General features: G+C 38.2%; 1 protein-coding gene across 2 annotated transcripts in view; it reads right to left on the reverse strand.

Annotated features, from left to right (window-relative positions):
* The window catches only part of PPP2R3A (protein phosphatase 2 regulatory subunit B''alpha), a 211865-nt gene that overhangs the window by 179907 nt on the left and 19496 nt on the right, over nucleotides 1–12462 (reverse strand). For both annotated transcript variants that reach the window (XM_060638723.3, XM_060638724.3), the window contains exon 2: nucleotides 1020–1173. The gene's annotated coding sequence lies outside the window, so the exon portion shown is untranslated. The remainder of the gene's footprint in view (nucleotides 1–1019; nucleotides 1174–12462) is intronic.

The raw sequence follows: 12462 nt of genomic DNA on the forward strand, positions 1-12462 counted from the left end.
AGCACCAGACTTTGTGGTTTTAAAGCCACAACATGGACAACACTGACCAGGCACCCATGGAGTAAAGGGTCAAAGGCAAAACTCTGAGGAAGGCTGCCACGTACAGGGGGAGGAAAAAGATGCAAGGAAGGAGACAGAGAATGAATTTTTAGAGGGCAGGAAGAAAACCAGCCCAGAAAACACAGAAGTCAAGGGAGAAAAGTATTTCATTCTTTCAACATGCTGAATTACAAAGATTTTGTGTGCAAAGCTTCTCTTTTATAGGTGTTTCTCCCTAATTTCATGGAAAAATCTGGGACATTAAAACCTTAAACAAAATAAATGTAATGATGGAAAACAGAGATTGGTGTTACACATATTTTTTTATGTTGCTATTTATGTGTTCTATTTCAGGAAACATCTGCAGCTGAGAGTATGAGGTACAGAACTTCCACTGTTTATCCCAACTGCTGAAAGGGTTCAGGAAGAAAATGATCAACAGAAATCACAGACACAAAAGAAAATTGGCTAATATAGCCACGTCATTTAGATGGGACACGTGAAGATGCAAAAGGGAAAAAAATTATAGAAAAATACCTACAAACTTTTTATTTAACAGAATACACAAGGTGCGATGATTCAGAAGTAATTAGTCATTTAGAAATAATAAAACTATCAGTCTGCCTAGAAAACACAGGCACTATTTGGTGGATGACTCAGTATGGAAACTGATCCCAAGAGAACAATTTAGAGGAATACAAAAACATATACCATTGAACTACTTGGAAGATAAAAAAAGGAGACCTGAATATTTTATGTTATGTTCACTTCAAAAATAGGTGAGAAAGTAAATTAGGAAATCTCTTAGAAGGCAAGATTTTTCTGATGCTCCAAGAAACTGAATACATGAATATGAAAGACAATTAAAGCTTTAGGTTCAGGGCTAATGTCTTAATAATAAGACTAAAGATAAAACAAGAGTATCTCAGCAGCAGGCCTACTTTGACCATATGGGAATTAGAAAGTGTTTAAAAATTTACCTTTATTTTTACTCCAGTGGAGAAAAGGAAATGTGGCTGAGGGGAAAAGTGCCAGGTCAGTGATCAGGAGCTCCTCATCCCAGCTTAGCTTCTGTACTGACCATCTCAGTAAATTGGTCAAGTCGTTTCCTTCACTGGCATTTGATGTTCTCTTCTGGGAAAACAAGACAGAAGATGGCTCTGGGGTCTAGGGAACATGAGGAAAAACAAATTTTTTTTTCCTGTTTTGAATTAGGAAATAGCTGTATTTTGCTAAAAAACTTTTTTTATTATTTGATGTAGAAAAAAGTATAATGAACTGGCTATTAATTTTTAACGCATGTAAATTGAAAAGCTACTGATATCCTTTAGTGGCTCTGAAAGGAAAATTTACAGGTTAAAGTTCTACTATTCTAGTCTATAATTTTTAAAAATTATTATATATTCAAAAACTCAACAATAGTTCTTTCTGCCAGTAGTATTTCACGTTACTTTTATTTAAATATTTTCCTTTTCTAAGTCTTTTTCTTATTTTGGAGGTGATCATATAAAAATAAAATCATATTCTATTGATAAAAATAATTTGACACTTTGGAATAACATATATTCAACACAATGCAAAAAACACTTGAGGGACAGGTACTCTTCAAGATGAGGAAAACACGAATTCAGTGATTTTTGCCTCAAACAGCTTACAACACGAGTAGGCAGAGAAAGAAGACAACTAACCTTCATATGAAGGAAGGCATCCCAGAAAGGAGGACTGCAAAGTCTAGTCCTAGGGTAGAGTAGAAGTAGCTGGCTACAGGAAGAAAGGGAAAAATGCCTTGTGGACAAAGAAAGCAAGGCAGGAAGTGGCATGAGATGTGTGAGGAGCTACCAGGAGTTTGGTATTATTCCAGAATCAAATATGAAGACAGGCTTCGAGGCAAGTTCTGGTCAAAGTTGACAACAGATTTTAATTTCATTTTTATTAAGTAAATTATGAATCTTAAGAGATTTTATTCACTAATGCATATTAAGTACCCAAAATGTTCAGGACACTACAGAAAACAAACAAAGCTCTTGTCTTGTAGGAACTTATGGGATAAAAGAAATGAAACAAAAAGAATACATCAACTTATTCAATAGGTATTTATTGAGGCTCTCCTGGTCCCTGATGAAGATCACATTCTAGGGATAGTTCCTGTTAGAACATAATTTTTACATCTTCCTTTCCCTTCCTGCCAAGTTAAATTTGGTACAAGTGAGCAGAGATGCTTGTCAGAGCCAAGTGGGCAATTCTAGAAGATGACCAGGAACCTGGAGTAAAATAAATAGAAACAACTACTTTAATAGGATGATAAGAGAATAGGGGAAAATCCCAAAGTATGGCATGGCTGTAAGAAAGCCAGGGAGGGGGCTTAGAATTGAGTTCAATGCAATTTGGATTTGACAGATCAAAATTGTTGCTTACTTTTTTTTTTTTTTTAAGCTTACTTATTTGAGAGAGAGCGAGCGAGAAAGAGAAAGGGGGGCAGAGAGAGAAAATCCCAAGCAGACTCTGCACTGTCAGTGCAGGGCCTGATGTGGGCTTGATCCCACAAACTGTGAGATCATGACCTGAGCCAAAAACAAGAGTCAGGTGCTTAACTGACTGAGCCACCCAGGTGCCTCTGTTGTCTACTTTTTAAATAACAGTTTTAATCTTCATAAAAGTAATAACTGTAGAAATAAAACTTACCTCCCGCAAAAATAGAGAGTACACACATGCGATTAACACAGAGTAAAAAAAAAAAAAAAAAAAAACAACAAACACACACCTAGAGAGAGTATCAATGTGAACATTTTTGTAAATGTCATTTTTTGGCTTTATGCATATATACACAACATAAACAGATATGAGGATTTTTATGAATGTGTTTTTTGTTTTAATGGTTATTTTTGAGAGAGACAGCACATGCACGCAAGTGGGAGAGAGGCAGAAAGAGAGGGAGACAGAGAATCCGAAGCAGGCTCCAAGCTTTCAGCACAAGGCCTGACATGGGGCTTGAACCCACAAACCCTTGAGATCATGACCTGAGTCAAAACTGGATGCTCAACTGACTGAGCTACCCAGGCGCCCCATGAATATGATTTTTTTAAAAACAAAAATAAGAATTATAGTTTATTACCTGCTTTTTCCACTTAATATAGGGAAACATCTTTCCATGAAAATAAAAATGTACATCATACATCTTATATACCAAATTTACTTACTGAATTATCTACTAAGGCACATTATCCTGTACAATAAGTAAGGTATAGAAATAAAGCAAGCACCAAGAAAATGATAAAACTGACTTTAGCTGTGGCAGCATTCTGAATATTCTAAAGGTGGAAAGAGATAAGACATATGGGAGCTCATGAGATTTTAGTGTTCCAGACATAAGATGAATAATGTCTGAATCTGAAATTCTTTGTGGATAAAAACTTTCCAAAAGGGAAACAACAACAACAAAAAAAGAGACTGCAACCCAGCACACACTAAAAATGAAGTAATTTCAAATCTTCACATCTGCAGAACAGATAGAATGTCAAAGCAAGTACTCAGACAACTAAAAACAGTGGGTGGACTGGCAGGGAAAATCCAAGTGCCATTCTAGCGGTCATCCACAACCACAGCTTTCCAAGGAAGTGACAGAGCCCCCCAAATTGTGCTCTGACAGTGTATTAAGCCTTTCTGGTGAGATGCTAGGTAGACTTAAGACCACCTCCATTTCCTCGTGTTTAGGCAGGCTCTGTGAGTTGCAAAGTATGCTGGTCAGAGTTCCCTTGGAAGCTGCCAATACTAGGCATTTCCCACTGCAACCAGAATAGCTCTCTTTCGTCTGTTTTATATATTGGATCTCCAAAAAATATTTCATTTGAAAAAAAAAAAGTTCCACAGCTCAACTATACACTTAAAATCACACAGGATTAAAGAAACATAACGTTCACCCTTCAGATTGTGTTAATAAATATAAAAACGTAAATAACGGAGGGATGTGAAAGTTACCATTTAACACCCTAGTTAAACACAGCATCACCACTAGCTGTGGGACAATCAGATAGTATGTACCTCTCTCAATATGATGCAATGTGAAGATCAAAGTATTACTTACGAAGTTCTCTTGCCAAAAATATTTAGCTTTAGCCAACTTTGGAGATCTAATGTCCAGTTATAGGAAATGTGGGCAGTAGCAAAATATGTTACTACCATAAGGAAACAAGAGAAATTCAAGGTATGGATCATTTTATAAGACAGTTGGCCTGGTCTGTTCAATAGGCCAGTACCATGAGGGAAGAAGTACATGTGTGGAGATGAGCTGGGGGGAAAGGAGGTCGAGGAAAACCAACTATAACAGCTCTGTGTTCTGAGGTGGGAGGACATCTTAACTGTTTCAACAAGAATGAGAATGCCACTGTGACTAGACTCGGACTCTTGCTGGGTGAGATGCAGAGCTACTGAAGAACTCTGAGCAGAAAAATGACACGATCTGAATTACTTTTTAACAAGACCATTCTAGTTGCTGTGATAAGAGTTGACTACAGGAGACAAGGGAGAAAGCAGGGACTCCAAAAAGGAGCCAAATACACCTGGAATAATCCAGGCAAAACATGATGCTAGTTCGGACCAGTTGGTAGCAGGGGAAGCATGAGTAGTAGTCAGATTCTGAATAGAATCTGAAACAAGAGTCAACAGAACAGATGTGTGAGCTTTGTGGAAAAGAGGGAGGTCAAGATGAATTTACGGGTTGATTTTTAAAAACTGTTACTTTTTTGTTTTGCTTGAACAAATGGAAGAAGAGAACGGGCATTTTCAGACTAGAAAGACCGCAGGAAGAACAGAATTGTCAGTAGGAGAGGGAGTGGTGGCAAGGAAGGTTACTAGTTCAGTTTGGGATGTTACTTTTGAGATGCCTGTGGACACTCAGGTACAGATATGCAGAATGCTGCTGGAGAATCAAGTGTAGACTTTAGGGGAGAGATTTGGGCTGATCCAAATTTGAGTCACATTTAAAGCCTTGAGACTAGAGGAGATGATAAAGGGAGGGAATATAGAAAGAAAAGAGAAAGAAATATATAGAAATGTTTATTCTATAATATATCATATTCTACAAGATTCTATAAATTTCTGTTAGAAGAAACATCCAAAGGCTGGGCCTTCTGGTACTCAAATACACAGAGCAGTACTATCCAAAGGAACTTTCTGTGATGATGACATATTTATATATATGTTCCATTCAATAGGTAGCCACCATCCACATGTGGCTATTGAGCACTTGAAATATGGCTAGGCAACTGAATAACTGAAAATTTATTTTAAATAGCTACATGTATCTAGTGGCTACAGTACTGGAAAGTGCAGCTCTAGTTTGAAGAAGTGACAAGGAGTCAGGGGAGAAGTCTGAAAAGAAGTGGCCAGAGAGATAGGGCTTGTGAGACAATTCTCTACAGGTCTCTCATGTTTCTGCATACATTACAAGCAAGGCATGATCTTAACAGCGATATGATATTATATATTTGATATTAGAAGCCAAGTGTAGAAGGTGTTTCAAGGAGGAGAGTGATAACTCTGCTCCTGAATGTTAAGTCAGATAATTATTGAGAAATGACAGATATGGACATCACTAGTAACTGATAAGAACTTTTTTTTTTAATTTAAATTTTGGTTAGTTAACATATAGTGCAATATTGATAAGAGCAGTTTTGATGGAATTGTGGGGCAGAAATCTGTTTGGCTTGGGTAAAAAAAAAAAAAAAAAAAGAAATGGGAGAAGAAAAACTAGCAACAAAATGTAGACATTTCTTTTTCAACTTTTACTGTGAAGTTCAAGTGAAATAAGACAATAGAGGAGAAAGTGGTGTCAAGGAGGATTATTTTGAAGATGGGAGCAATAAAAGCATATTTTTTCATGCGTAAGACAATGATTAAGAAGGGGGTAAATTGATATGAAAGAATTATGAAGACCTTAGCTAGGCTGGTTCTTTCACAGCAATGGGAGAGAAAGTAGGGTATATGAATACCGCTGCAGGTACTAGGTATCTGTGGTGGTAAAAGCTTGTAAAAGCTCTTTTTTTTCCTGTTTCTTTTCTGAAATAGGAAGCATGGTCATCAGTTGAAACTGAAGAGTGGTGAGGAGATAGTGAAGACATGATGAGATCGAAGATATGCAATAGTCATTTAGGAGGAGATGAAACAGAAAATGACTGGAAATCTAGTATGACTTCCAGCAAATGTCATGGGTCCACTTGAAGTTATGATCATTAATTTAATGCAAGCTCAGCAGCATGGTTTTACAGGCAAGGAACAGGCAAAGAATTAGATTTAATCAGCACTGTAGTTTAGCCAAGCAAGACTGCTGAAGTGAGAAGTGCAAAGGGATTAAGGATGTTTGAAAGGAACAGATGATAATACTGATGATGGAATCTAAGCCTCTTTCCTATCTCCTGAAATCCTTCCACTGAACCCTGTGGGACTCATAGGGAGATACCAGCAAAATCCTCATATCCTGGACCTCTTCTCAGAAGCTTTCTTCAGCTTCCTTTGCCTTCTTATTTAAACTGAAACTGGGCTCTGGGCTTTCCCCATGAGGACACTGCTTTCCTTGTAGCCCTCTTAGATGATGACTCTTTTTCTCTTCCATGCCATTCGAACACGAGGCCTGGTAAATGCCTTTCTTGTTCTTCATTGCAACTTCCAGTCCAAATCCCTCTCCCCAAATCCCCTGCTCAGAGTTATGTATCACTAGATTCTACCACCCACTAGCCTTCCTTATTATGGTATCTAAGTTTCCCTTTCATTCCTTGATGAGTTTAGCTTTCAGTTCACTGTCACTCCAACACTATTTGTTACACTCTAATTGATTTCAACACCAAATAGATAATCCATCTGATATCCTGGCCTCTTAGTTTCTTGACCTTATCTCCACAATGATAATTTTGTTGATATTGTTTTCTACCGTGTCTCAGCCACTTTTTCTCATGGTCATACCTTAAGCTTTTAGAACATCTAAAAGTATCTTTTAATACCCATATACCTGAAGAAAAATTTACTGGTGAGTTCAGAGTAAGACCATCCCTCTGTAGGCCCCCACTGGAGGAATCAAAGGAATGGATATACATCAGACATAAGACCACCTCTACAGCAATTCTGCTACCATTAACAACAGAGAACAAGGAGTGCAAGAAAGGAAGAACTAGGTATGCTTCCTCTTTTTGGCCTTTCATCTTGGGCTTGTATTCCTTAGATGAGAGGAAGAGGTATATGTGAAGGGTTGGGGTAGAGGCAGAGGCATGCTGCTATGCCTACTGACCCTTCTTATACTGGGCTCTCAAAGGGAAGATTACCATTATTACGTCATCATTTTTAAAGTATGCATAACGCCAAGTATTGTGCTGAGCACTTAAAGGTATTATCTAATGTTCTTATGCCAACGTTGAGATTAACATTATCTCCATTCCACAGATGAAGAAACAGAGGCTAAGAGAAATTAAAATGGAAATACTGATCTAGGCCCAGGTTTCTCGAACATCAAAGCCCCTCTGTCCTATAGCATATCCATATTAAGACTAGTGGATCTGGGGTAGTCAGTATGTGGTCCCTGCCATACTCCCAGATTTCTCAATTTCTAGGAAAAGAATGGTCTTGAAATCTTGGTAGACATTAAGAAGACAGGAAGGGGGCACCTAGGTGGCTCAGTCAGTTGAGCATCTGACTTCAGCTCAGGTCATGATCTAACACTCTGTGAGTTCGAGTCCCGCATCGGGCTCTGTGCTGACAGCTCAGAGCCTGGAGGAGCCTGCTTCAGATTCTGTGTCTCCCTCTCTCTCTCTCTGCCCCTCCCCTGCTCATGCTCTGTCTCTCTCTGTCTCAAAAATAAAAACATTTTAAAAAAATTAAAAAAAAAAGAAGACAGGAAGAATGGAAGGAAGGAGATAAATATATAGAACACTGAAGTTATTGTAGTAACCTGAATTACAAAAACAAGGTTTTTTTTAGCCCCAATTTTATTTTTTAGAAAGCTCGAAAACCTAATAAATTTATTAGTGAGTGATAAAATTGTGACACATAAAATAGACATATAAAAGAAAACCATAACAGATATAGTTAATGGAGTAAAATTTAAAGTCAGATTCATAAAACCAATGAATAATATTAATGCTACCTATCTGAACTTCCGACTGTATTACCAGACTATAAGTATATTCCTATATTACCAAACTTTATAATCATAATTAAGAAAATGAGCTTGTTCAACAATAAAATTGACTCAGACATAATTAAAAGCATATTCACAAAAGGGATCATATCCAGAAATAGAATTATATATAAGACATGCCATAATGCCACAAATAAAGCATAATTTTTCAGAACAAGTGACCTGTGAGATTAAATCAACAGGAGAGAAATGGAAAATGCAGAAGACTTTAAATGTGGAAGAACTGCAATTATCAGGGCAAGAAAAAAAATGTAACACAACAGTGAAATAAGAGATTTGGTTTGGAGAAGACACATAAATACAAAGGCACAGTGCAAAGATTCTCTGGACAGAAGAAAAAACTTGGAAGTAATTTCCATTTATTCACAAAGTATTTATTAGGCATTTATAGCACTGCTATCATTTCTCAGGAAGATGAAAGGATTCAGGTGGCAGTGTGATAAATCAGGGATGAAGCAGAGATGGGTTAGAAAGCCACTGCAATTTATACATCCTCATCTCCCCAACATGTAGCCAGCACACAGTATAAAAGAGGATTCAAAAATATTTTCTTTTTTGTTTTTTGCGTTTGTTTTTTTTTTTTTTTTAGAGAGAACGGGAGAGGGAGAGAGAGAGAGAGAGAGAGAGAACACCACAAGCGCAAGTGGGACAGTGGCTGAGGGAGAGGGAGAGAGAGAATCTTACACAGGCTCCAAGCCCAGCATGGAACCAGAATTTCATGACCCTGAGATCATGACCTGAGCCGAAATCAAGAGATGGATGCTTAACCAACTGAGCCACTGGCACCCCAACAATATTTTCTTCATGTATGAACTGTCAGATGCTGTGGAGTTACCCCAAACGTCAAATGGGGCAGGGGAACAGGGCAAAAGCCCAAAGGAAATATCTCCAGGTAAAAAGGATATACAGATTCTTTTGAGCTGACAACTTTCACAATTTTTAGATGTGTCCCTTTAGGTCTCACATGAGTCCTTCAACAGAACCCACTGCTTCCCCACTTTTCATGTTTTGCCCTGGATACAGCTCGGGATTTTATTTTGTAGCTCCACTGATCCCCTCTAAATAATCAATCTTGACATATCTTAAGTCTTTATCACAAATAAGATAATTTATTTTTGCATTGATCCAATAAGTCTCTGAGCTTGCCCACTGAAGAGCTCATGAAGCACTGTCTGCCTACAAAACAGTTTCAGGCAAAAGAAAAAGGCTGTAGTCCTGTGGGCTCAAGAGGAGTCCCTAAATAAAACACCCGTGAGGCACAAGTCTGAATCACTACCTCTGGTGGGGTTCTGTAGTTATGATTTCAGCAAAAAATTTTTTTCATTCAATATATATGAAAGGAGTGTTGTTGGGGTGGCAGTGGGGGAGCTGGGGAAGTGGATACTGAGATCAGACAGGAAGGCAGAACTGAGAGCAAGGCTCAACTGCAAGAAGCCCAAAAGAGACATGATAGAAGTCCAAACCAAAAGTCCAAAAGCAGGTATGGAGGTTGAGCACAGAGTCAGAAATTTGACAGCAGAGTGTTGAGAATAAAGAGCTAACTGCTGTAATAGAGCAAGTAAGTTTATTCATGACTTTATTGGCTGATCATACATGTGACATGTCAGACTGAAATGACAAGTCCAAGTCTAGGGTCAGAGAAGCCACCAAACCTACCTCATTGACTTGTCATTTGGTTTCAGGTACCCTGAGACCCCTGAGACATTCCTAAAGTTCTTTATTCAGCTGACATTCTACATGTGGGACTGAGGGATTCCTTATTCTGCAGATGAGGCCTAGCAAGGGTTTACTATTAATTACTTATTGGATAGACAGACCACCTCATAGTCCAGTACATACACAATCAGAATATGTTATTGAGGGCATTTTACCGGTACCTTGGTAGGTGTTTAGAAGTCCATAAAAGTGGAATGGCTATCTGCCATAAATATAGGCCATCTCTGGAATATAAACTCACTCAGTAAGGTCAACCCTACCTCCAAAATCTCTCAGTTTTGACTTTCTCATTGCTAGAAGCTGGCCCAAATGATCATCTCTCACCTGCATTACTGTCACAGCCTTCTACCTGGCCTCTGCTTCCACTCTTGCCTTTCCATACTCCAGTTATTCTCCACACAGCACAAAAGTGATAAATAACACGGTGAATTGCTCTCCTGTTTCAAATGCTCCATTTTGAACAAATCTAAACTCTTCTACCACAACCTAATATAGCTCCAGAATCTGCCTACCATTTCTCTTACTTCACCTTGCACTGCTTTCTCCCTGGCCTTTTTTCAGTTCCTCCAACAGCCTGTTCCTCTCTCCTGACCAAGTTCATCTCATTACTCTGTACTCCACTATCCAGTTTACTGTCTGTATATAGCACTTATCATTACCTGGAACTGTTTTATTTATTGTTTACACATACTGTATTATCCCTACAACGCAATGTCCACTCCACAAAAGCAAGGAACTTGTTGCTTGTTCACCACTGTCTCTCAGTGCTTGGCACAGAGGAAGCATTTAATGAGAAAGAGAAGGAAGAAAGGGGCAATTTGCTAATTGCTCGGCAATTTGCTAATATGCTACTATTTATTCTGTTTCCTTGGCCAAGACCTAGACTAGTTAAAAAGTCATCTTTTATCATCAATTTAAGGAGGAATTGATTGATGCTATCTAGGATGAAGGGGTCCTCTTGGACATTTCTGATAACTGCTCAGCTTAATCTTGTGTCTTACCTGATGAAAAGGTTTAGCATATGCTTTGAACCTAAGACCAGCACCCCTGGCCCCCATTACAAATGCCCTAGTACTGAGAGGCAACTTTATAACAAATCAGAGACAGAGAGCACAACTGGTTATAAAAGAGGACCTTTTTCCTAGTCTAGGCCAAGCATACAAGAAGTGGTAGCAGGAAAGTAACCAGGAACTGGAAAGTATGTGATGCACAGAACTGCCCCATTGAGCCTATGACTTAAGGCAGGCCAATTACATTTTCTCTCCTGGCTACTTGGAACTGAAGCACTGAAACACTGTAATAAGCTGAGAGTCCTAGATCTTAAAGGTCCTTCAGATTTGATGACTAAAGGCCACTGTTTGGGGGCAACCATTATAAGCAACATGGCAGGAGAAGCTGGTATTAAGTAGAGCAGACATAATACAGAGAGAAAGAAGCACGTTTCATTTCCATGATAGCTGGCTGTACTTAATAAAATTAGAGCAAACTGATATATGTCCTATGTATTTTTATTATAAACAGGCTTTTTAACTGGATATTTATCATATCTTTATATGGATTTCATATCTTTAACTGGATATCTTTAACTGGATATCATATCTTTAACTGGATATTTATTCTTTAAAACAAATTTCTCTGACATGCAAACATACATGATTCTTCCTTGATTCTACTCATACAACTTCATCCTCTATTTTTCTTTAAGCTCTTGCTTTCATAATACTCTACTTCCTTCCTTCACTTGGTCTTTCTCTTCATTAAATCTGTAACCAAAAAACCCATCATATGTAAGTGAATACTTACCATGGTTTTTAGCTGCCAAGAATCTTTTGAACACTCTAATCTTTGATTATAATGAAGGGAGCTGAGCAATACACATGCCCATCTATCTGTCCACTCTTGAAAATGGATTGAAAGGGGGAAATTATTACCCTCTTGAAAGTGAGTAGCAATGCTGTACTTTTCAGCTAAAGGGCCTCATCATAGGATACTTCATATCCCTACATTGTGATGATAGTACATGTCTTTTCCAGTCTGGCCATTCTGGATCCAGGCAGGCCCAAGCTGACATCAAATAGCACAATTTCAGTGCAGATCAGTGTTTCTCAAACTTTTTTGACCAATGAGCTTTAAAAAGTAATATTGCAGGGGCATCTGGGTAGCTCAGTCGGTTAAGCATCCAACTTAGGCTCAGGTCCTGATCTCATGGTTTGTGAGTTTGAGCCCCGCATCGGGCTCTGTGCTGACAGCTCAGGGCCTGGAGCCTGCTTGGGACTCTGTGTCTCCCTCTCTCTCTCTCTCTGCCCCTCCCCCCCCCTTGCACTCTGTCTCTCTCTTAAAAATAAACATTAAAAAAACCCTTTTTTTAAAGTAATATTGCAAATCTCCTTAGGAATTTAAAAAGTTTTGTATGACACATGATAAAACAAATTTAAGTAAAATTTTCTATTTTAGGTCAACATATTATTAAAGATTTGTTACAAGGTTCACATGGTAAAGTCTTTAATTATGCTGATAATATCTAA

The sequence above is a fragment of the Panthera onca genome, chromosome C2, assembly GCF_046562875.1.
Source record: "Panthera onca isolate mPanOnc1 chromosome C2, mPanOnc1 haplotype 2, whole genome shotgun sequence".
Lineage (NCBI taxonomy): Eukaryota > Metazoa > Chordata > Mammalia > Carnivora > Felidae > Panthera > Panthera onca.